This window comes from Mirounga angustirostris, unplaced genomic scaffold (genome assembly GCF_029215605.1).
Source record: "Mirounga angustirostris isolate CCGP_5_RB_7025 unplaced genomic scaffold, mMirAng1.0.hap1 SCAF_3, whole genome shotgun sequence".
NCBI classification, from domain to species: Eukaryota; Metazoa; Chordata; class Mammalia; order Carnivora; family Phocidae; genus Mirounga; species Mirounga angustirostris.
In genome coordinates, this window is record NW_026991711.1 from 89,385,989 (window position 1) to 89,408,253 (window position 22,265).

Here is a 22,265-nt window from a genome sequence, read left to right on the forward strand (position 1 = left end):
CTGCCCCTCCCCCTGCACATGCACTCTCTCTCTCTCAAATAAATAAATAAAAATCTTTAAAAAAATTTTGTTAATGGACATATCTACCCTTCTTATTGAAAATGAAGGGCTTTAGAGTCCTGTAATTGAGTTTACTCTCTTAGGATGGATTTTCATAGTGCAGTTGAATTACATTTCAATGCATTTTTAAAGCCAGTATTACATTGTTATTGATTTATACAAAGTTCACTTAAATATAACCACAAATTTGTTTTATCTTCATTCCCTATTACAACTCTGACCTTCATTCTGGATTCATTATCCTTTTGCCTGAAGAATAAACTTTGGACTTCTGTTCTGTGTTATTTTGCCAGCGACAAATTTTCTCAGTTTCAATTGCTTGATAAAGTCTTTATTTTGCTTTCATTTTTGAAATGTGTTTTTTTTTTTTCCATGCATTATACAGTTATAATTTGGGAAGGGTTTACTCCCCTTATATTAATGGCATCATTTTATTGCCTTATAACTTTCATTATTGTTGTTTAAAAGTTAGTATAAGTCTGTGTTTCCTTTAGTTAATCTCTCATTTAAATAACTAAATGCTTTAGTTATTTTTCTGTCTTTAATTTTATTTTACACTTTCACAATTACATGTTTAAACATGAATTTTAAAAAATATATCCTTGAGGTCTTGAGATCGAGCCCTGAATTGGCCTCTGTGCTCAGTGTGGAGTCTGCTTGAGATTCTCTCCTTCTCTCTCTCTCTCTGCCCCTCCCCCTGCTCACATACGTTCTCTCTCTCTTTCTCTAAAATAAATAAATAAATAACATCTCTCTCTCTGTCTCTCTCTCTATATATATATCCTTGAGATTTTCTTGCCGTTTTGAATGTCAATTAATGTCTGCAATGAGTTCTTTAAATTTCTCAGCTATTTTTTTTTCTTAAAATATTCCCTTGTCCATCTCTTTTTCTTTGTCTTCTCTGAAACTTCAATTAACTGTTACACCTCATCATTACATTCTCTATGTTGCTTACATTTATTTCTGAACTTTTCATCATTTCTTTTGTATGGTTCACTCTGGATAACATCTCCTGACCTATCTTCTAGGCCACAGTTTTTTCTTCAGTTTGCCATTTCTACTATTACACAATATAAGAGATTAAAAACTTAAAAGATATGTTCATATATATTTTAAAAAATCAATATCAAATATTTATAGTTAGTATTCCTTCTGAAAATTTTCAAGTGTGACTTTATTATTTTAGAAGGAATGTTAAAAGATAAACTGAGTCATATTAAAATTTTTAAGTGTTTATTTGAGCAGAAATTGATTTGAATCAGGCAGCATCCTGTTTAGCAGTTGGAAATGAGTAGAAAATGAAAGACCTTTATAGGCAGAAATAAATGGCGACAATGAAGTTATACTCAACAAAAGTCAGGTTGATTATTACAAGATCACCTTCCTTTAGGGAAAGGCAGTGGTCTATCATGCAGATTACCTACCCAGTGCTGATGAAGTGATTTCTAATTGACTGGTTTATGATTCTGTGTTGGGGGAAGCTGATGCTATAATTATGTTAAGTATCAGTTTGTTGATATAGGGCTTTACATAAATGACTCCATTTTATACTTGTTTTGTTTTTTAACAGGAGTAAAATGTTGTTTTATAGCAATAGTTCTAATATCTGGAGTTCCAGTGGATCTATTTCTGTTGTCCACTATTCCTTCTGATGCCTGCTCAAAAAACACACCCAATTTGTGTGTGGGTGTGCGTACACCTGTTTGTGTGTATATGTGTTCACCTGCATGTTGGACATTATATTTGAAAACTCAAAAAATCATGTCAAAGATCATCTTAAACCCTGCTCAAGCCTTGAGATTCCTTGAGAAAACATAACATGCAAAGCCTAGCCCAGATATAGTCTATTGGCTGATTTAATTCCAGTGCATTTTTTTAGAGTCATAGCCCAAAGCAAGTGATATTTGATCAATTGTCTGCTTTTGGTAGTCCCAAGACTCCTTGTGGTCTAAATAGTTATGAAGTGAATTGCATATTTAAATACCATTAATGCTCCTTATAGACAATTTCTTTTGTAAAAATGGAGTGAAAAGATTTACATATAGATAGATAGATAGATAGATAGATAGATAGATAGATAGATGATAGATAGATATCAGTTTATATACATATATATACATATATATCTGTAAATTTACATGAAGATATAGTTCTATATATCACTTCTTTTTCCACTATCCATTTTATGTTCTACTTTTTTTTTTAAAGATTTTATTTATTTGACAAAGAGAGGCACAGCAAGAAAGGGGACACAAGCAGGGCGAGTGGGAGAGGGAGAAGCAGGCTTGATCAGGACCCTGGGATCATGACCTGAGCTGAAGGCAGACGCTTAATGACTGAGACACCGAGGCGCCCCTCATTTTATGTTATTCTTATCCCCAACCAGTATATCTACTCGATAGGGTTCTTAACATATTAGATTTAATCAAACTTCTCTTTTTTAATGGATCTAAGCTTTTAGTGGCCCTGCATTTATTAAATAATTTTCTTTGAACTTACTTGCTATTTTGCTTTCCTTTATTTGTAGCAGCAAGCCAAATTTCAACTGATAATAGATATCACCATCCCAGCCAACAGAATAACTCCTCTGGGTTCTGTGTCATGAGAAGATCAAATCAAGAAGTGTAGTTTTCCATAAAGAGTGAGTTGGGCAGAGCAGGAGGGCCAGAACTAATTCCTTACCAGTTGGTCTCAGAATCATCTGTGCCTTTTTTTTTTTTTTTTAATCCACATTCCTCGGACTTGCCTCGATCCTCTTTGTTTAGTATTTCTCAAAAAAGAAAACTTTTATAAAACAGGTATATATGTATAAAAACAGTTTTGAAGTAACAACTTAAAAACTGTGGCTGTCTCTGTGCTTCAGAAGGAAAACACTTGAAAGCATGGCAAAAAGTAATGAATACATAGATACGACTTATTACAGAAATGGAATCTGGAAATTCAACATCTCATACTAGAAAGAGTTACATTTTGAGTTCATGAGTATCCCCAGTGTCAAAAGTGTTTTGGCTTTGAATGGATGTCAATTCCATTGACGTCATAGTAGGCCTAAATCCCTCAGATTAGTTTGTATCCAGCCAGAAGAAATAACTTTATCAACAAATATATTTTTATGTTCTTATGCTGATAACATGCACTTTTTTACAACAGGTAATGTTTCTTCTGATAGATTTTAAGTCCTAGAAGAATGGCTTTGAGACCAGATGATTCTGGCCCATGGAATTTCCAAGGAGTAAAACCAGGAATCATTTTATTTAAGACTTGTTCAAATCCATGAGCTCTCCAGGTATGTTCTCTCTTGTACAGCTCATGGCTTCTTTGTTTGCATGATCATGTCTTTAAACTGCCTCTTTGATTAAGTGTCCTGTTTCTGCTCTGTCTTCAACCATGACTTGCTTGTTTCTCCTGGTCACCTGTCCTCTAATATTTGGATTTTCAATGTTACCAAATCTAGATTTTGGAGTAAAAGTCATTGAAATCACTTGAAGTTGACATCTACATGTTTGTAAAATTAGGAGCATAATATTTCTACCTGGTTAGTGAGGCAACTGTTAACAGTAGCCTTGAGAGGAGACAAACCTGGATTTGTTTACTGACTCCATGTCTACCTCCTCTTCTAAGGGGATAATACTTTCCTCTCACGCAAGAGACACTATGAAGGTGAATTAAATGGTACAACTTATGTAAAGTAACAAGCAAACACTAGAAACTCAATAAATTATATATATATATATAATTTATTATATCTATAATTTTATATATATAAATATATACATATATATACATATATATGTAGTTGTTTTTGTTCTGTACTGCATCAGACTGAGATACCAAATTTCCCAGAAAGAGCATTTGAATCCCAAACCGATTTTCCTCCAGAATTTTTAAATAACTCAATTACTTTGTTAGATAAATAATATCCAGGAGGCTTGTTGTTGCTATTATTATTATTATTATTATTATTATTATTATTATTATTTTATACTCATTGGGAAAATGAGTGTGATGATCTTTATCTATAGCAACTGCAAACACACTAACACCTCAGGCCAGTATCATATTTGAAGGTATTTTTTCTCCCCCAATGAGAAGTCTCTGTTTTTCCTTATAGTGCTTGGGAAGAAGACATTGAAATGAAGTAAATATTAAACTGAATAAATGTAACTCAGCAAATTTGTAAAAGGAAGGCAAAAAAACAGCACCTGATTGAGTAGGAATTGTCCTACCCCTCATTTGGTGTTTTTAGACCTTTCATCTCTGTTTTTCCTCTCTTTGTGAAGCTGCTTCTAATTGTTCTTATGAGGATCAGGCTGGGAAGCTTTCGGATTAAAACCGAAAACAGGAAGAAAATACATGAATAAATTAGGAAGAAAGCGGAGCTCTTCCCTCTGAAAATACATACTTACTAGGTAAGCTGATACTTCAAAATAGAAGGGGAAAAAATGCCTATACCCAAGGTTGGAAATGTTATCTTCTTTAAATCCAATTTATTATGTTTTGTGCCTAAGTGCCCTTGGAAAGAAAGACAAAGAAAACTCATGAGTGCATGTTGTAGGGGGAAATCTAAACATAGGAATTTTGTGCGTGTGTAGTTTGAAACCCTGTGGCACACTGACATGGATGTGTCAAATTCAGAATAGAGTTTACAGGCCTGGAACTCATAAAGATGCTCTGGAGTTATGGATTCCGGAGATACTAGCATATAGATGATATGTAAGACTATTCCACTGGCTTAAAATCAAACAATACCATGTTCATTCTGTATAATAGTTTACAGCATATGTGGTTTGAGTAGATTGGAAACTTAAGAAAAGTTGTGAGGAAACCAGACCGCCAAAACTGCTCACTAACACTGGACTAATCATGTAGCAATTATCCATGAATACTCATTAAGTTAATTTGCTTTGACACTGAAAAAGTGTGACCTTATTTCACTCAACTTCTATGGGCTTCAGTTTTATTTTCTACAAAATGGGGATCTGAACTAGACACTGTTTACAGTTTCTGTCAAGTCCAAAGCTCCGGTTTTATATATTGTTGAATCGTACTATATATCTCTTGTTGGCTGTTTATTAAATGCTTGCAGATGGATCTTCAAAAGCCCACGATTAAGTGAGATATTCTAGTTGTCATCCTGGATGAGCAAAGAAGGGCCTGACTTATGCTCTAAAAATAATTTTATTGTCCAAAAGTCTGTGTGCCCAGGAAACATATTTGGTTCAAGTGGTTGGTTTTCTTATTGAAAAATAGCACTAAATGTTTTATCCTGTTTTATCTATACAACCCAAATTCTTTGAGGTGACTTTTATGAATGTATGACTTTTCACCTATTATGTCTCAGAAAATAGAATACAATTGGAAAATACTTCTTTTGCTAACAGACGTTTGAAAGAGTTGCAATCTAGGGAGTTCTTTAAAGGGGAGGAAAAAGGTGAATTTCCCAAATAGAAGGTAGCAATATGATGATGGGCATTTGTTATCTTTTTTGTATTGCAGAGATTTCAAAAAACCCTCTTTTTCTTTCATTTCTTCCTCAGAGTGTGTTTACTACCTGTAGAGTCTTATCAAGTAGCTTCGGTTCAATGAACCTCTGTTTTCTCATGTCGAAATGTTGATAATGCCAAGAACTGGTTCAAAGGTTTAAATTATATATTAAATATTATTACATGAAACTAAATTTTTATATGTATGGATATATTTCTATTATTCAATATAATTTTACCAGAGTCAGTGCAGGATTTTAGCAAGCCCTTAATAAATATATGTATTTCTGAATGGAGCAGTTATGGAAGAAAAAAAGATGATTGAGGCTTTAATATACAGAAAAAAGTTTAAGATTCAGAATCAGAATGAGACTATTTAAATTTGAACTAACATTTCCCCAGCATCAAAGTTAAGGCAGACATAAAGGTAGGAATTCCTGAAAGCAGTGTCTCCCTTTACCTTCTTAATCCTCCTAAGTGGTAAATAATGTCCCAAATTAGAATATTGAGTTTCAGAGCTCAAGGATTCTTCCCAAAGTCTTATTGAATATTTTCTCTATGTTTAGATTTGCTCGATAAAATGCAAGACATCCACTTAAGTTTATATTAGATAAACAACCATTATTTTTCTTTTAGTATAAGTACCAAGTATAATGTAGGGCATACTTATATTTGAAAAAAAAAAAAAGTATTCTTTGTTTGAGAGTCAAATTTAACTGTATACCTGTATTTGCATTTGCTAAATCTGGCAACTTTATTTATAATTACATCTAGAACTTTACATTAGAATGCCCCTGGATGTCCACTATATGCTATATAACTTAGGCAAATAGAAGCAGATATTTAGTACAGATGCTGCGAAGTATAGAGAGTGTACAGAACTTAGAGATAGAAGAAGCTACAAGAATATTTCGCTACTAGCTGGCTGGATAGCCTTAGGAAATAGCTCAGGGCTTTAACACCTAATTTGTTTACTATAAATCGGAAATGTCTGAGCAACTGACCAAAAACAAACTACCTAAAAACTAAGTGACTTAAAAAATAATTTATTTGTATATGTATATCTCATGATTCTATGGGTCATTAATAGGAGAAGGGTTCAAGTGGGGGATTCTTCTACACATGATACCAACAGAACAAATTTAGCAGTTGTCAGCTGGCAGCTGGACGAGTCTAGAGCATGAAAAACAGCTTTTCTCTCACATCTATTTCCTCAGTGGTTATAGTTAAAGGCCAGACTCTTCATCTCCATGTTGTTTCTCCAGCCCGGCAATCAGCCTACTTACTTGGTGCTCAGGACTCAGAGATCAATGTAGAAACAGTAAGTTTGTTATGACTAAGCCCAGAAATATCTGAGCATCACTTCTCCTGCACCCTATTATTCAAAATATTCACATGCTAACCTGAATTAACGGGATGAAGAAATAGACAATGTAAGGAGTGTCCAAGAACTCAAAGATTAAAGATTCATCTATGAAACACTACTTAAAAGCTATAAATAAATGTTCATTTCTATTGTTGTGTGTGTATATATCTATATATTTATATATCAAGAAGAAAACAAAATTAGAAATACTGTTATATGCTCAAAATAACTTTAAATCTTCTAGAAGGGAATTCATAAGTTAGGTAAGACACCATGGTGAAAGCCATAAAAGAGGTATGTAAAATGTTCTGAGAGTTTACGGTAAGAAGTGGTTATATCCATTGGTGGGGGAGCAAGAATTATTAGGGTGCCCTGGCCTCGGGAGTCTCCAGTCTAAAGAGAGGGGTCCTCCCTTATCTCAATTTATAAAATGAGTTTCCTCTGATTGGTATAGGAAGATATTTATTTTTCAAAAGAATACCTCCAGTAGTTAAAAAAAAGGAAGGAGTTTTAAGTCTAAATGAAAAATCAGGAAAAGTTCCTCAAAGCTTGTTATGTTTGAACTGGGTCAGCCTCCAGCAGAGGCAAGGGTGTCATCAAAGCAGAGTGTGTAAAGGGACTAGAGAGTGGCACTGGCAATGAGGGGTGTGTGTAGTCAGCGGGCACACTGTGCATGGAGACAGAGCAGGAGATGAAGTAGAAGGAGGTTGGGGAGCTTAGGAAGATGAGTTTACATGCCACAGAGGTGGTATGCTTATATTACCCTAAAGAAGCTATATGCCTCTTTGATAAAATAAGAACTTCAGTTCCATATTTATCGGTGTATTGTAAAAAAGAGTCTCTGGTTGTAATGTGAGGATTATAATGAAAAAGGCAGGTTTATGGCAGGCAATGTATTAAGAGGACTTATATCCAGAAGAGAAAATAATACTTAAGGAGGCAGACATGAAAACAATGGTATGGGAAGTAAAAAGACAGGGCAGGATGGTAAACTCTATGGCTGTTCTACAAATACAAATAAATCACAAAGTCTCACTGATCAAATGTGATATTACAGTGAAGTTGGCAGTGGATCATGAGGTCAGGTTGTTGAGTGTGATCCATAAGGGGATGATTGGAATTAGAGGATGGAAGTCCTCTGTGTAAGACTGTGAAAAACTTGAGAAATGGTAAAATGTTCAAGAGATACAATTTCTTCATCTATTAAAGAGAAAAGGAAATTTTCATACATAACCTAAAAGATCTTTTTTTTATGACCAAATTGATGTTGGGCATTTATTCAATGCCAGGCACTGTTTCAGGTAAGCATTGTCAAGGACCTTGCTCTAATGGAACTCAGAGTAAAGTGAGGAGAAATGAAAAGTTAGTAAAGACATAAATCGATATATAGACAAATAGGATAATTTTATTAGAGCTGAGAGTTTAAATGATGAAAAGGAATATGGAAGAAAACTATCTGGAAAGGGCCACCATATGCAGAAGAATCAGGAAGTATAAAGATTCCGAGAGAGAGGAGCTTTGCATATTTCAGAAACAGAAAGAAGGCCCTTGTGACTAGTGGCTGGGCATAGCAGGTAACCCAGAGGGTAGGGAGGAAGGGAGCTAAAGGTGAAGGATGAGTGGGGGGTGGAGGCAGGAATTTGTATGATTCCCAGTGGTCTGAAGAGATTAATCCTGTCTAAAAACCATATCACAAGCTTGCTATGGCATCAGGCTTTACAATATTCCTCTAATCAAACAAATATAATGTCTACAGTTAGTAACTCACTCAAAGGATGTATCTCACAGAGCTTGAAATTGCTTTTAATCGCTTTATTTACTCTTGAGCATTTTTTTTTTTCTTATTCTACCTCCTGCTCACATTCATACATGTACACAGGTGCAGGAGGTAAAAACAAAATTAATTTAGTCACTAAAATGGAAACATCCCCCCCACCCCCTGCCACTGACCTGGGCAGTTCTGATTCTGCCATCCAACCACCAACTGATTGGGGTTAATGTTAATAGAGCCACTGTGCTGGGGCACCTGGGTGGCTCAGTGAGTTAAGCATCTGCCTTCAGCTCAGGTCATGATCCTAGGGTCCTGGGATCTAGCCCTGCATCGGGCTCTCTGTTCAGTGGGGAGCCTCTTTCTCCCTCTCCCTCTGCTCCCCCTTGCTTGTGCGCTCTCTCTCTCTCTCTCTCTCTCTCTGTCAAATAAATAAATAAAATGTTTAAAAAAATAGAGCCACTGTGTGTTCAGGTAAAAAAAAAAAAAAAAGCACACTCTTCTATGCAGAGTCTAGAGTGCAAAACACAACCATTCCCCTCAAAGTCTAGTTTGGAGTGCTTTCTTCCAGAGGTTCTAATTTCTCCTCCCCTACACCACAGGACAGATAGTCATTTGATGATGCCAACAGTCAAGCAGAATCTTTATGTTAACACTGACAAACATCGCTGAGGTGGGTCAAAGAGAAAAGGTCAAAAGCAGTCTTGTCTAAATGCAAAGATCATTCAGGACTGTTAACCAATGGTTACCAGAGAGGAGGAGTGAGGAGGATGGGTGACATTGGTGATGAGGATTAAGGAGTGCACTTGTCGTGATGAGCACTGGGTGATGTACGGCAGTGTTGAATCACTATATTGTACACCTGAAACTAATATTACACTGTATGTTAACTAACTGTACTTCAAATTAAAACTTAAAAAAAAAAAAACAAAGTAAAAACATAAAGGAACTAAAAAAGAATCACTCAGGTCAACACACTGAACACTAAAACTCATTTCTATATATAACTACTTTTATCATATCTAGACTTTCTTGTCAGCCACTGCCACAGTGTATTAATTTCTGAATTTCCCTTCCCCTTACCTTATTCTGAATTCTTTAAGTTTGCCATTTCATCTCTGGGATCCTAGATTCTCCTCCTGTAACTGGCATTGAGCAGACACTCAACAGCTATGTGACTTTAATGCACAGAAGCAGCATCATCACAACACAGTAACAAAGAAAACACCAAAGCACCAAGTATAATTTCTTATATTAATAAAACCCCTATTAAGACTGAATTCCCTTTTTTTCTAAAGATTTTATTTATTTATTTGGCAGAGAGAGAAAAAGCGAACAAGCAGCTGGAGCAGCAGAGGGAGAGGGAGAAGCAGGCTCCCCGCCGAGCAGAGAGCCCGACATGGGGCTCGATCCCAGGACCCCGGATCATAACCTGAGCAGATGGTAGATGCTTAACTGACTGAGCCACTCAGGCGCCCCAAACTGGAATTTCCTTTTAACATTTTACACCTTAAAGGTATAATTTACCTAAGTAGCAACTTTATAGATATATAATTTGTTCCCATTTTTCTCTAATAAATAATGATTTTAAATGGGCATCTGAATCTCTGTAATATTCCCTCAATTTTGGTGTGAACCTAAAACTGTTTAAAAATAATTGTCTTGGGCGCCTGGGTGGCTCAGTTGGTTAAGCGACTGCCTTCGGCTCAGGTCATGATCCTGGAGTCCCGGGATTGAGTCCTGCATGGGGCTCCCTGCTCAGCAGGGAGTCTGCTTCTCCCTCTGACCCTCCCCCTTCTCATGTGCTCTCTCTCATTCTCTCTCTCAAATAAATAAATACAATCTAAAAAAAATAATAATTGTCTTAATATTAAGTATAAAATAATAAAGAATAGGGTCTGCAAACCTTTTTGGTCGAGGGCCAGAGAGTAAATATTTTAAGTTTTGTTGTCCATATTGTCTCTGATCCAACACTTCAACTCTGCCATTGCACCACAACAATTGCCATAGACAACTTGTGATTGATGGTTTGGCTATCTTCCTATAAAATTTTACTTGAAAATATAAGGGCAGTGAGTCAGAATTGGCTTGCGGGGATCCAAATCAGAAATTTACTGATCCCTGGTTTAAAACAGTTACAAGTCTTGGATTATTGCTTTAGCATCCCCAAAGTTTAATGAATCAAATAAAATAATATTTTTGAAAATCTTTGGTATAAATTGTCAAATTACTTTCAAGATCTGTAATATTAGGGGCTCCTAGGTGGCTGTCGGTTGAGTGTCTGCCTTTGGCTCAGGTCATGATCCTGGAGTCCAGGGATTGAGCCTCACATGGGGCTCCCTGCTCAATGGGGAGTCTGCTTGTCCCTCTCCCTCTGCCCCTCCCCCCTCATGCTCTCTCGATCTCTCTCTCTCTTAAATAAATAAATAAAATCAGAGAAAGAGAGAGAGAGAGTATGGTGGGGAGGAGTAGAGGAAGAGGGAGAAAGAAACTCAAACCTGATACAGAGCTCGGCCTCATGACCCTGAGATGACGACCTGAGCTGAAACCAAGAGTCAGATGCTTAACAGACTGCTCTACTTAGGCACCCCTGTTTTGTTTTGTTTTTTTAAACAAGACTATTTTTTGTACTAAGTCACACTTTTTGTAAAAATAATATCCCGTTTTATAATGTTTATTACTGTTATTGTTACTTTTTATAAATTTGCTACAAGTTAGTCTGGCTCATATTATTGAATTAAAAAAAAAAAAGTAACCTTTTATTTCTTTAGCCTGGCTAATTGTTCTTGCCGGAACTTTCGATACTACATTGAATAGAAATGGCAAAAGTGGTAATACTCCTCTTGTTTCTGATTTTAGGGAAAATTTTTCATTTTTTCACCACTAAGTATGAAATTAGATCTCTGTGTGTGTGTGTACACTGTTTTGTTTTATGTATGGTATTTATCATGTCAAGGATATTTTCTTTTTCCTAGTTTATTGAGTGTTTTTAATCCGGGAATAAATTCCAGTTGGTCATGGTATATAATCCATTGAATATGGTGCTGCAATTAGTTGCTAGCTTTTTGTTGAGTACATGGGCATCTATGTTCATATGGGATATTGGCCTGTAATTTTTATTTCTTGTACTGTTTTTGATTGGCTATCTGGGTAATGTTGGCCTTACAGAATGTGTTTGAACTGCTCCCTACTTTTCAATATTTTGGGACAGTTTCAAAAGTATTGGTGTTAATACTTTAAATGTTTGGTAGAATTCACCAGTGAAATCATCTGGTCCTGAACTTCTCTTTGTTTAGAGGTTTGTGATTGATTCCATCTTCTCACTGGTATAGGTTGATTCAGACTTTCCATTTTTTCTTCAATCAGTTTTTTTTGTTTGTTTGTTTTTTAATTTTTATTTATTTGACAGAGAGAGACAGCGAAAGAGGGAACACAAGCAGGGGGAGTGGGAGAGGGAGAAGCAGGCTTCCCGCAGAGCAGGGAGCCCGATGCAGGGCTCGATGTGGGGCTCGATCCCAGGACCCCAGGACCATGACCTGAGCCAAAGGCAGACGCCCAACGACTGAGCCACCCAGGCGCCCCTCTTCAATCAGTTTTGATAGATCATGTGTGTATAGGAATTTGTCCATTTCATCTAAGATATTCATTCTGCCAGCATACAATTGTTCATAGTATTCTCTTACCTTTTTTATTTTTGTAAAATTTTAGTAATGCCCCTACTTTGGGGTTTTAATAATTTGAGTCTTCTCTTCTTCCCTTAATTTATGTAGACAGAGGTTTGTCAATTTTGTTGATCTTCTGTAAAAACCAATTTTGGGTTTTATTGAATTTCTCTTGTTTTACTATTCTCTATTTATTTGTATTTTAATCTTTATTATTCTTTTGTTTTCTTTGATAGCTTTTGGTTTAGTTTGCTCTTCATCCTCTAGTTGTTTAAATGGTAAAGTTAAGTTATTGATTTGAGTAACTTCATTTTTCAATGCTTTCATTTACAGCCATAAATTTCTTTCTTAGCACTGGTTTTGTTACATCTCATAAGTTTTGGTACATTGTTTTTTCACTTTTATTTCTGTCAAGGTATTTTCTAATTTCTCTTCTGATTTCTTCTTTGAACCATTGATTAAGAGTGTGTTGTTTCATTTCCACATACTTGTGAATTTCCTAATATTCCTTTTTTTAAGTTAAATTCAAATAAAAAACATATAATACATCATTGGTTTCAGATATAGTGTTCATTGACTCATCAGTTGAGTATAATACCCAGTGATCATCGCATCACGTGCCCTCCTTAATGCCCATCACCAAGTTACCCCATCCCTCCAACCCCTCCCCTTCCAAAACCCTCAGTTTGTTTCCCAGAGTCAAGAGTCTCTCGTGGTTTGTCTCCCTCTCTGATTTCTTCCCATTGAGTTTTCCCTCCCTTTCCCTATGATCTTCTGCACAATTTCTTATATTCCACATAGGAGTGAAACCATATGATAATTGTCTTTCTCTGTTTGACTTATTTCACTGAGCATAAAATCCTCCAGTTCCATCTATGTTGATGTAAGTGGTAGATACTCATTCTTTCTGATGGTTGAGTAATATCCTACTGTATATATACCTCATCTTCTTTATCCATTCATCTGTTGAAGAACATCTCAGCTCCTTCCACAGTTTGGCTATTGTGGACATTGCTGCTATGAACACTGGAGTGCAGGTGCACCTTTGTTTCACTATATCTGTATCTTTGGGGTAAATATCCAGTAGTGAAATTTCTGGGTTGTAGGGTAGCTCTATTTTGAACTTTTTTTTTTCTTTTTAAAATTTCATTTATTTATTTGAGAGAGAGAGAAAGCACAAGCCAGGAGGCGTGGCAGAGGAAGAGGGGGAAGGAGAAACAGGCTCTCCGCCGAGCAGAGAGCCTGACGTGGGGCTCGATCCCAGGACTCCGGGATCACGACCTGAGCTGAAGACAGACACTTAATCTACTGAGCCACCCAGGCAACCCTCTGTTTTGAACTTCTTAAGGAAACTCCATACTGTTTTCCAGAGAGGCTGTACCAGCTTGCAGTCTCACCAACAGTGTAAAAGGAGTCCCCTTTCTCCACATCCTCACCACTTGTTGTTCCTTGTCTTATTGACTTTTAGCCATTCTAAATGGAATCTCAATGTGGTTTTGATTTGTATTTCCCTGATGACAAGCGATGTGGAGCATTTTTTCATGTATCTGTTGGCCATTTGTATGTCTCCTTTGGAGAAATGTCTGCTCATGTCTTCTGCCCATTTCTTGACTGGATTATTAGTTTTTTGGGTGTTGAGTTTGAGAAGTTCTTTATAGACCTTGGATACCAGCCCTTTATCTGTTATGTCATTTGCAAATATCTTCTCCCATTCCGTAGGTGGCCTTTTAGTTTTGTGACCATTTCCTTTGCTGTGCAGAAGTTTTTATCTTGATGTAGTCCCAAAAGTTCATTTTTGCTTTTGTTTCCCTTGTCTTTAGAGATGTGTCTTACAAGAAGTTGCTGCAGCTGAGGTCGAAGAGGTTGCTGTCTGTGTCCTCCTCTAGGATTTTGATTGATTTGTGTCTCACATTTAGGTCTTTCATCCATTTTGAGTTTATCTTTGTTTATGGTGTAAGAGAATGGTCCAGTTTCATTCTTCTGCATGTGGCTGTCCAATTTTCCCAGCACCATTTATTGAAGTGACTGTCTTTTTTCCATTGCATTATTTTTCCTGCTTTGTCAAAGATGAGTTGACCATAGAGTTGAGGGTCCATATCTGGGCTCTCTATTCTGTTCCATTGGTCTATATGTCTGTTTTTGTGACAGTACCATGCTGTCTTGGTGATCACTGCTTTGTAATATAACTTGAAATCAGGCAACATGATGCCCCTAGCTTTGTTTTTCTTTTTCAACATTTCCTTGGTGATTTGGGGTCTTTTCTGGTTCCATATTAATCTTAGGATTGTTTGTTCCAGCTCTGTGAAAAATTTTGATGGTATTTTGATGGGGATTGCATTGAACATGTAGATTGCTCTGGGTAGCAAATAAAGTGTAGTCTTCTGACTCATGAGCATGGAAAGTTTTTTCATCTCTTTGTGTCTTCCTCAATTTCTTTTATAAATTTTCTGTAGTTTTTAGAGTACAGACCCTTTACCTCTTCAGTTAGGTTTATTCCTAGGATCTTATGATTTTTGGTGCAATTATAAATACGATTGATTCCTTAATTTCTCTTTCTTCATTCACATTGTTAGTGTATAGAAGTGTAACTGTTTTCTGTCCATTGATTTCATACCTGCCATGTTGTTGAATTGCTGTATGAGTTCTAGCAATTTTGGGATGGAGTGTTTTGGATTTTCTACATAAAGTATGTCACCCGCAAAGAGTCAAAGTCTTCTTTGCCAATTTCAATTATTTTTATTTCTTTTTGTTGTCTGATTGTTGAGGCTAAGACTTCTTTTAATATTTTGAACAATAGTGGTGAGAGTGGGCATTCCTGTCCTGTTACTGACCTTAAGGGGAAAGCTCCCAATTTTTCCCTATTGAGAATGATATTTGCTGTGGGCTTTTTATAGATGGCTTTTATGATATTAAAGTATGTTCCTTCTATCCCTACGCTTTGAAGAGTTTTAATCAAGAAACAATGCTGTATTTTGTCAAATGCTTTTTCTGCAACAATTGAGAGGATCATATGCTTCTTGTCTTTTCTTTTATTAATGTGATCTATCATATTGATTGATTTACAAATATTGAACCACCCTTGCAACTCAGGAATAAATCCCACTTGGTCGTGGTGAATAATCCTTTTAATGTACTGTTGGATCCTGTTGGCTAGTATCTTGGTGAGTATTTTGGAATCCATGTTCATTAGGGATGTTGGTCTGTAATTCTCCATTTTGGTGGGGTCATTGTCTGGTTTGGGGATCAAGGTAATGCTGGCCTCATAGAACAAGTTTGGAAGTTTTCTTTCTATTTCTATTTTCTTGAAACAGCTTCAATAGAATAGGTACTATTTCTTCTTTAAATGTTTGGTAGAATTCCCCTGGGAAGCCATTGGGCCCAGTACTCTTGTTTTTTTGGGAGGTTTTTTATTTCTGCTTCAATTTCCTTGCTGGTTATTGGTCTGTTCAGACTTTCTATTTCTTTCTATTTTAGTTTTGGTAATTTATAAGTTTCCAGGAATGCATCCATTTCTTCCTGATTGCTTAATTTGTTGGCATATAGTTGCTTATAATATATTCTTACAATTGTTTGTATTTCCTTGGTGTTGGTCATGATCTTTCCCCTCTCATCATGATTTTGTTAATTAGGGTCCTTTCTCTTTTCTTTTGGATAAGTCTGGCCAGAGGTTTATCAATCTTATTAATTCTTTCAAAGAAACAGCTTCTAGTTTCATTTTGCTGTTCTTATGGTTTCTATTTCATTGATTTCCACTCTAATCTTTATTATTTCTCTTCTCCTACCTGATTTAGGCTTTATTTGCTGTTCTTTCTCCAGCATCTTTAGGTGTAAGGTTAGCTTTTGTATTTGAGATCTTTCTAATTTGTGAGAAAGGTTTGTATTACAATGTAATATCCTCTTAGGACCACCTTTGCTGTATCCCAAAAGTTTTGAACAGTTGTGTTTTCATTCTCATTAATTTCCATGATTTTTAAAATTCTTCTTCAATTTCCTGGTTGACCCATTCATTCTTTAGTAGGATGTTCTATAACCTCCAAGTGTTTGAGTTCCTTCCAAATTTCCTCTTGTGATTGAGTTCAAGTTTCAAAGCATTGTGTTCTGAAAGCAAGAAATACTCTTTGTGTTTCACAATTTGTGACCCAGTATGTGATCTATTCTGGAAAAAGTTCCATGTGCACTTGAGAATAATGTGTATTCTGTTGTTTTAGGATGGAATGTTCTGTATATATCTGTGAAGTCCATCTGTTCCAGTGTATCATTCAAAGCCCATGTTTCTTTGTTGATCTTCTCCTTAGATGATCTGTCCATTGCTGTGAGCGGGGTGTTGAAGTCCCTACTGTTATGTATTACTAACCATGTGTTTCTTTACTTTGGTTATTAATTGGATTTTATAATTGGCTACTCCCTTATGGGGGGCATAAATATTTGCAATTGTTTGATCCTCTTGTTGGATAGACACTTTAAGTATGATATAGTGTCCCTCTTCATCCCTTACTACAGTATTTGGTTTAAAATCTAGTTTGTCTGATATGAGGATTGGTACCCCAGTTTTCTTTTGAGATCCATTAGTGTGCTAAATTGTTCTCTACCCCCTCACTTTCAGTCTGGAGTTGTCTTTAGGTCTAAAATGAGTCTCTTGTAGACAGAATATGGATGGGTCTTGCTTTTTTATCCAATCTGATACCCTGTGTCTTTTGCTTGGAGCATTTAGCCCATTTACATTCAGAGTAATTACTGGGAGATATGAATTTAGTGCCATTGTACTACTTGTAAAGTCCCTGTTTTGCTAGATTGTCTGTTTCTTTCTGATCTATGTTATTCCTGGGCTCTCTCTTCATGTACAGGATCCCCCTTAATATTTCTTGCAAGGCTAGCTTGGTGGTCACATACTCTTTCAGTTTCTGTCTGTGCTGGAAGCTCTTTATCTCTCTTTCCATTATGAATGACATCCTTGTTGGATAAAGTATTCTTGGCTTCATGTTCTCCTCATTGAGTACCCTGAATATATCATTCCAGACTTTTCTGGCCTGTCAGGTTTCTGTGGATAGGTCTGATGTTAGTCTGATATTCATCCCTCTGTAGGCAAGAAACCTCTTGTCTCGAGTTGCTCTCAGGATTCTCTCTTTTCCTCTAAAATTTGCAAGCTTCACTATTATATGTCTGGGTGTTGATCTATTTGTATTGATTTGGGGAGGGGTCCTCTCTGCCTCTTTGACATGAATGCTTGTTTCCTTCCCCAGATTAGGGAAGTTGTCAGCTATGATTTGCTCAAGTATACCTTCTGGCCCTCTCCCTCATTCTTTACTCTAAGGCACCCCAATAATTCTGACATTGGTACATTTCATGGCATCATTAATTTCTCGAAGCCTTTGTTCATGGGCTTTTAGTGTTTTTTTCTCTCTTTTCCTCAACTTCCTTCTTTTCCATCAGTCGGCCTTCTAAATCACTTACTCTCTCTTCTGCCTCATTCACCCTAGCTGTTAGAGGATCCAATTTAGACTGCATCTCAGTTATAACATTTTTTTAAGTTTGGCCTGATAGATCTCATTTCTGCACTAAGAGATTCTCTACTGTCTTTTATGCTTTTTTCATGCCTAGCTATTAATTTTATAATTGTTATCCTGAATTCCATCTTTGACAGCTTACTTATATCCATATTGATTACCTCTGGTTCTTTCTTTTGTTGTATAGTCCTCCTAGTCATTTTGCCCAGAGAAAAATGGGTGAGTGACTGAGCAGAATCGAAAATATCCACCACAACCCAAACGAAATACACACTAGACAAATCCAAAGCAGTTGGAAACCAAAACAAAAAAGTAAACAAAAACAAAGCAAAACAAAACAAAAAAGAAAAAGAAAAAAAAAAAGGGGGGGGAGAATATGGTGTTCCAAAACAGGGTGTTCCACTTGTTCCTGAGTGAATTTTAGTCTGTGTGTTAGAAGATACTAAATCCCAAAATTTCAAAGAAAGCAAAACTCATATATATACAAAACCAAAATTGAATTGAGTGGAAAAAAGCCAAAAAATAAGTATATATTTATAAAATGTAGATGTAAAAAATAAAAGTTAAAAAGTGACTTAAAAAATAAGGAGTTGATATAATAAGAAACTAAGTGAAACATGAAAAAAGAAAAAAAAAAGAAATGGAAAATTTTTAGACTGAAAGATAAATGAATCATGAGAAAACCTTCAAGCTCAATATACTATTTTCCCCTAGTGCTGGAGTTTTACAGTCTTGTGGGATCCATAACCTAGCTTACACCTATTCTTCTAGATTGTCTTCTGAGAGAGGGGTCTGCTGTGCTGCTTCTCAGGTGTCTTTGCCTGGGCGGAATTGCACTGCCCCTTGCCAAGGGGCTGGGCTCAGTGTAAGCTGGTCCTCTGTGTGGCTTTTGTTCCCTGAAGGCTTTCCGTGTCTCTTTAGAGGATCAGAATAAAAATGGATGTGCCCTGATCTCCAGCCCCAGAGCCGAAAGATCATGGTTCCCCCTCCTCAGTAAACCCTTTGAGATAAACAGATTTCACTTTTGTGTGTGCCAAACTCTGCAGACCCCTGCACTCCTCCAGGGGAGCCCAAGGGAACCACGTTACTGTCCTTTGTGTGCCCTTGGGCTGAGAGCGTTTGTGGGCTCTTGCATGTACCCACTCCACCACTGCTGGGGGATGGCTGAGTGTCTCTCTACTGTCCTTTCCATGGCCGCCAACCTGAGAGATGATGCCCGATTGTGTGCACACTTTTTTTGCCCCTCACAAGGGATGACAGATGGTCCATGCATTCCAGTCCTTTTCAGGGTGCTCAGGTGGAGAAGAGTCACCCAATTGGCCCAGCTCAAGGTTTATGGCAACCCAAGCTGAGAGTCTCTTCCTGGGCTCACTGACCATAACCAGTTTCCCCACTCTACTGCTTGGGCACTCTACTGGCTCAGGCACCCCCATTCATTCTGTGACTCCTGGGACCCTGAGAACACACTGACCCACTTAGAATTCTGCCCTTTTCATCCTCTGAGCCCCTTTCAGACAGGATATCTCTCACAGGAGCAGATTTCTAAGGGTTCCAATTTTGCCCTCCTGGGCTATATCAGTTTCCAGTAGCCAACTTATGGAGGCTCCCTCCCCCTTCCATTTATCTTCTGATATCTCTCCTGAGATTCACATCTCCACACCTCCTACCTTGCAAAAACCAGTCTCTTTTCTACTTGCAGAGTTCCAGATATATTTTCTTAAAACTCAGGCTGAATTCATGGGTATTGATAGTTATCTAGCTAAATTCAAGGGACCAGATGATACAAGGTCCCCTACTCTTTGCCATCTTGCCTTCTTTCTGAATTTCCTATTATTCCTATTATTGATTTCTAGTTTCATTCAGTTGTGATCAGAAAGGTTACTAGATATGATTTCAATCAGGTTTTTTTTAAGACTTTATTTATTTATTTGACAGAGAGATACTGAGAGCAGGAGCACAAGCAGGGGAGTGAGAGAGGGAGAAGCAGGCTTCCTGACAAACAGGGAGCCTGATGCGGGGCTCAATCCCAGGACCCTGGGATGATGACCTGAGCCAAAAACATACGCTCAATGAATGAGCCACCCAGGCACCCCTGATTTCAATCTTTTATATTAAGACTCTTTTGTGGCATAAGGTACTGTCCATGCATTCCATAGACACAGAAAAATGTGTAGCCTAGTGTTGTTGGAAGGATACATATACATATATGTCTGTTAGATCCAATTGGTCTATAGTGTCATTCAAGGGCTCTGTTTTCTTATGGATATGCTGCCTGATTATTCTTTCAGGTGTTAAAAGTGGGATATTTAATCTTTCAACTATTATTGTAGAACTGTCTATTTTGTCTTCAATTCTTTCTGTTTTCTTCATTCATACATTAAGTCTTTTATTTTTTGTTTGTTTTCTTTTGTTTTTGTTGTTTTAGGGGGGAAAGGACAGAGGGAGAGGGAGAAAAAAAATCTTATGCAGGCCTCATGCCCAGCATGGAGCTGGACACAGGGCTTGATCCCACTACCCTGAGATCATGACCTGAGCCAAAGTCAAGAGTTGGCTTAATCAACTGAGCCACCAGGGGCCTCCATAAAGTCTATTTTATTAAAGTCTATTTTGTCTTTTATTGAAGGATTTTTGGTAGGGAAGGAATTCTATATTTTTTCTATTTGTTTTCTGTATGTTGTATAACTTTTTCATCCCTCATTTCTGTTTTTTGTTTGTTTTGTTTTGTTTAAGATTTTATTTTTAAGTAATTTCTACACCCATCATAGGGCTTAAACTTACAACTCCAAGATCAAGAATTGCATGTTCTACTGAGATTGAGCCAGCCAGCCAGGCATCCCCTTTGTCTCCCATTTATTGATCTATGCTTTCTTTTGTGTTTGGCTGATGTTTTTAGTGATACATTTTGATTCACTTCTCATTTCCCCTTTTTTTATTCATTGAATTTGTGTGTGTGTGTGTTTATGTGTGTGATGTGTGTGTGTGTGTGTGTGTTTATGTTTGTGTGAGTAGATGTGTGGTTGCTAGGAAGATCGCATATAACATCCTAAAGATACAAAAATCAAATATGAATTCATACAAAATTAACATCACTCATATACAAAAATTTGACTCCTACATTGTCCCTTCCCCTTTATGTTAGTCATAACACAAATAACAACTTTATACATTGCTTAATAACATAAATGTATACTTATAGTTTTGTATTTATCTTTTAAATTCCATAGAATGTTTCTAAAATGGAGTTGCAAAATAAAATTATAAAAGTACTGGCTTTTACATTTGTCCATGTATTTACCTTTATCAGAAATCTTTATAACTTAAAAAAAGAGAAATCTTTTCATATGGTTTTGAGTTATCAGCTAGTGTCTTTTTGTCAACTTGAAGGAATCTGATTTTCAGTATTTCTTATAGGCCAGGTATACTGGTTATGGACTCCTTTGGATGTTGTTTATCTATAAATGTCTTAATTTCTCCCTCATATTTTAAGGACCATTTTGCTGGATAAAAAAATATTTAAGTTATTTTTCTTTCAGTACTTTAAATACATCATCCTACTGCCTTCTGGACTCTAAGCTTTCTGATAAGAAATTAGCTGATAATCTCATTGAAAATCACTTGTATGTGATCAGTCACTTCTCTCTTGTTGCTTTCAAGATTTTTTATCTTTGTCCTTAACGTGGTTATATTGTGTTTCATTGTGAGTCTCTTTGGGTTAATCCTAGTTATAATTCATTGAACTTCATCAAATTAAGGAGTTCCTGGTCATTATTTCTTATAACAATATTCTCTCTGTTTCATTTTTTGTCTTATCATTTTGGGATCTCCATAATGTATATTAGTCTGCTTAACAGTGTTTCACAGGTGCCTTATGCTTGCTCACTTTACTTCATATTTTTTTCTTCTGGTCCTTAAACTCAGTAATTTCAAATGTCTTATCTTTAATCCATTGGTTCTGTCTTCTTCTTGCTTAAATCTGCAGTTTAACTGCCCTAGTAAATCTTCATTTAATTTACTGTATTTTTCAGCCCCAGATTGTTTATATTTTAATAATGTCTATTTCTTTTTGATATACTTCTTTTATTACTATATTATTTTCCCATTTTCATTTTGTTCTTTGTCCGTATTTCCCTTAATTCTTTGAGCATATTTAAGGCAGATGATTTAGTCAGATTAGATAATTATAAGATATCGATATAAAATTTCCTGACCTTGATTACTTACTGTAGTTATTTAAAGAAGTGTTCTTGTTCTTAGAATATATGCAGTAAAATATTTAAGGGTAAACAAATTAAGGTACTAATTTTTACAAATTCAAACATTTATCAATTTTCATTTGTTAAAATGTATCTTTGGAATATTGATAAAGAGGAATATTTAGGTAGAGGAACAAAATCCAAATAAATACAGCTTTTAGATTTAATT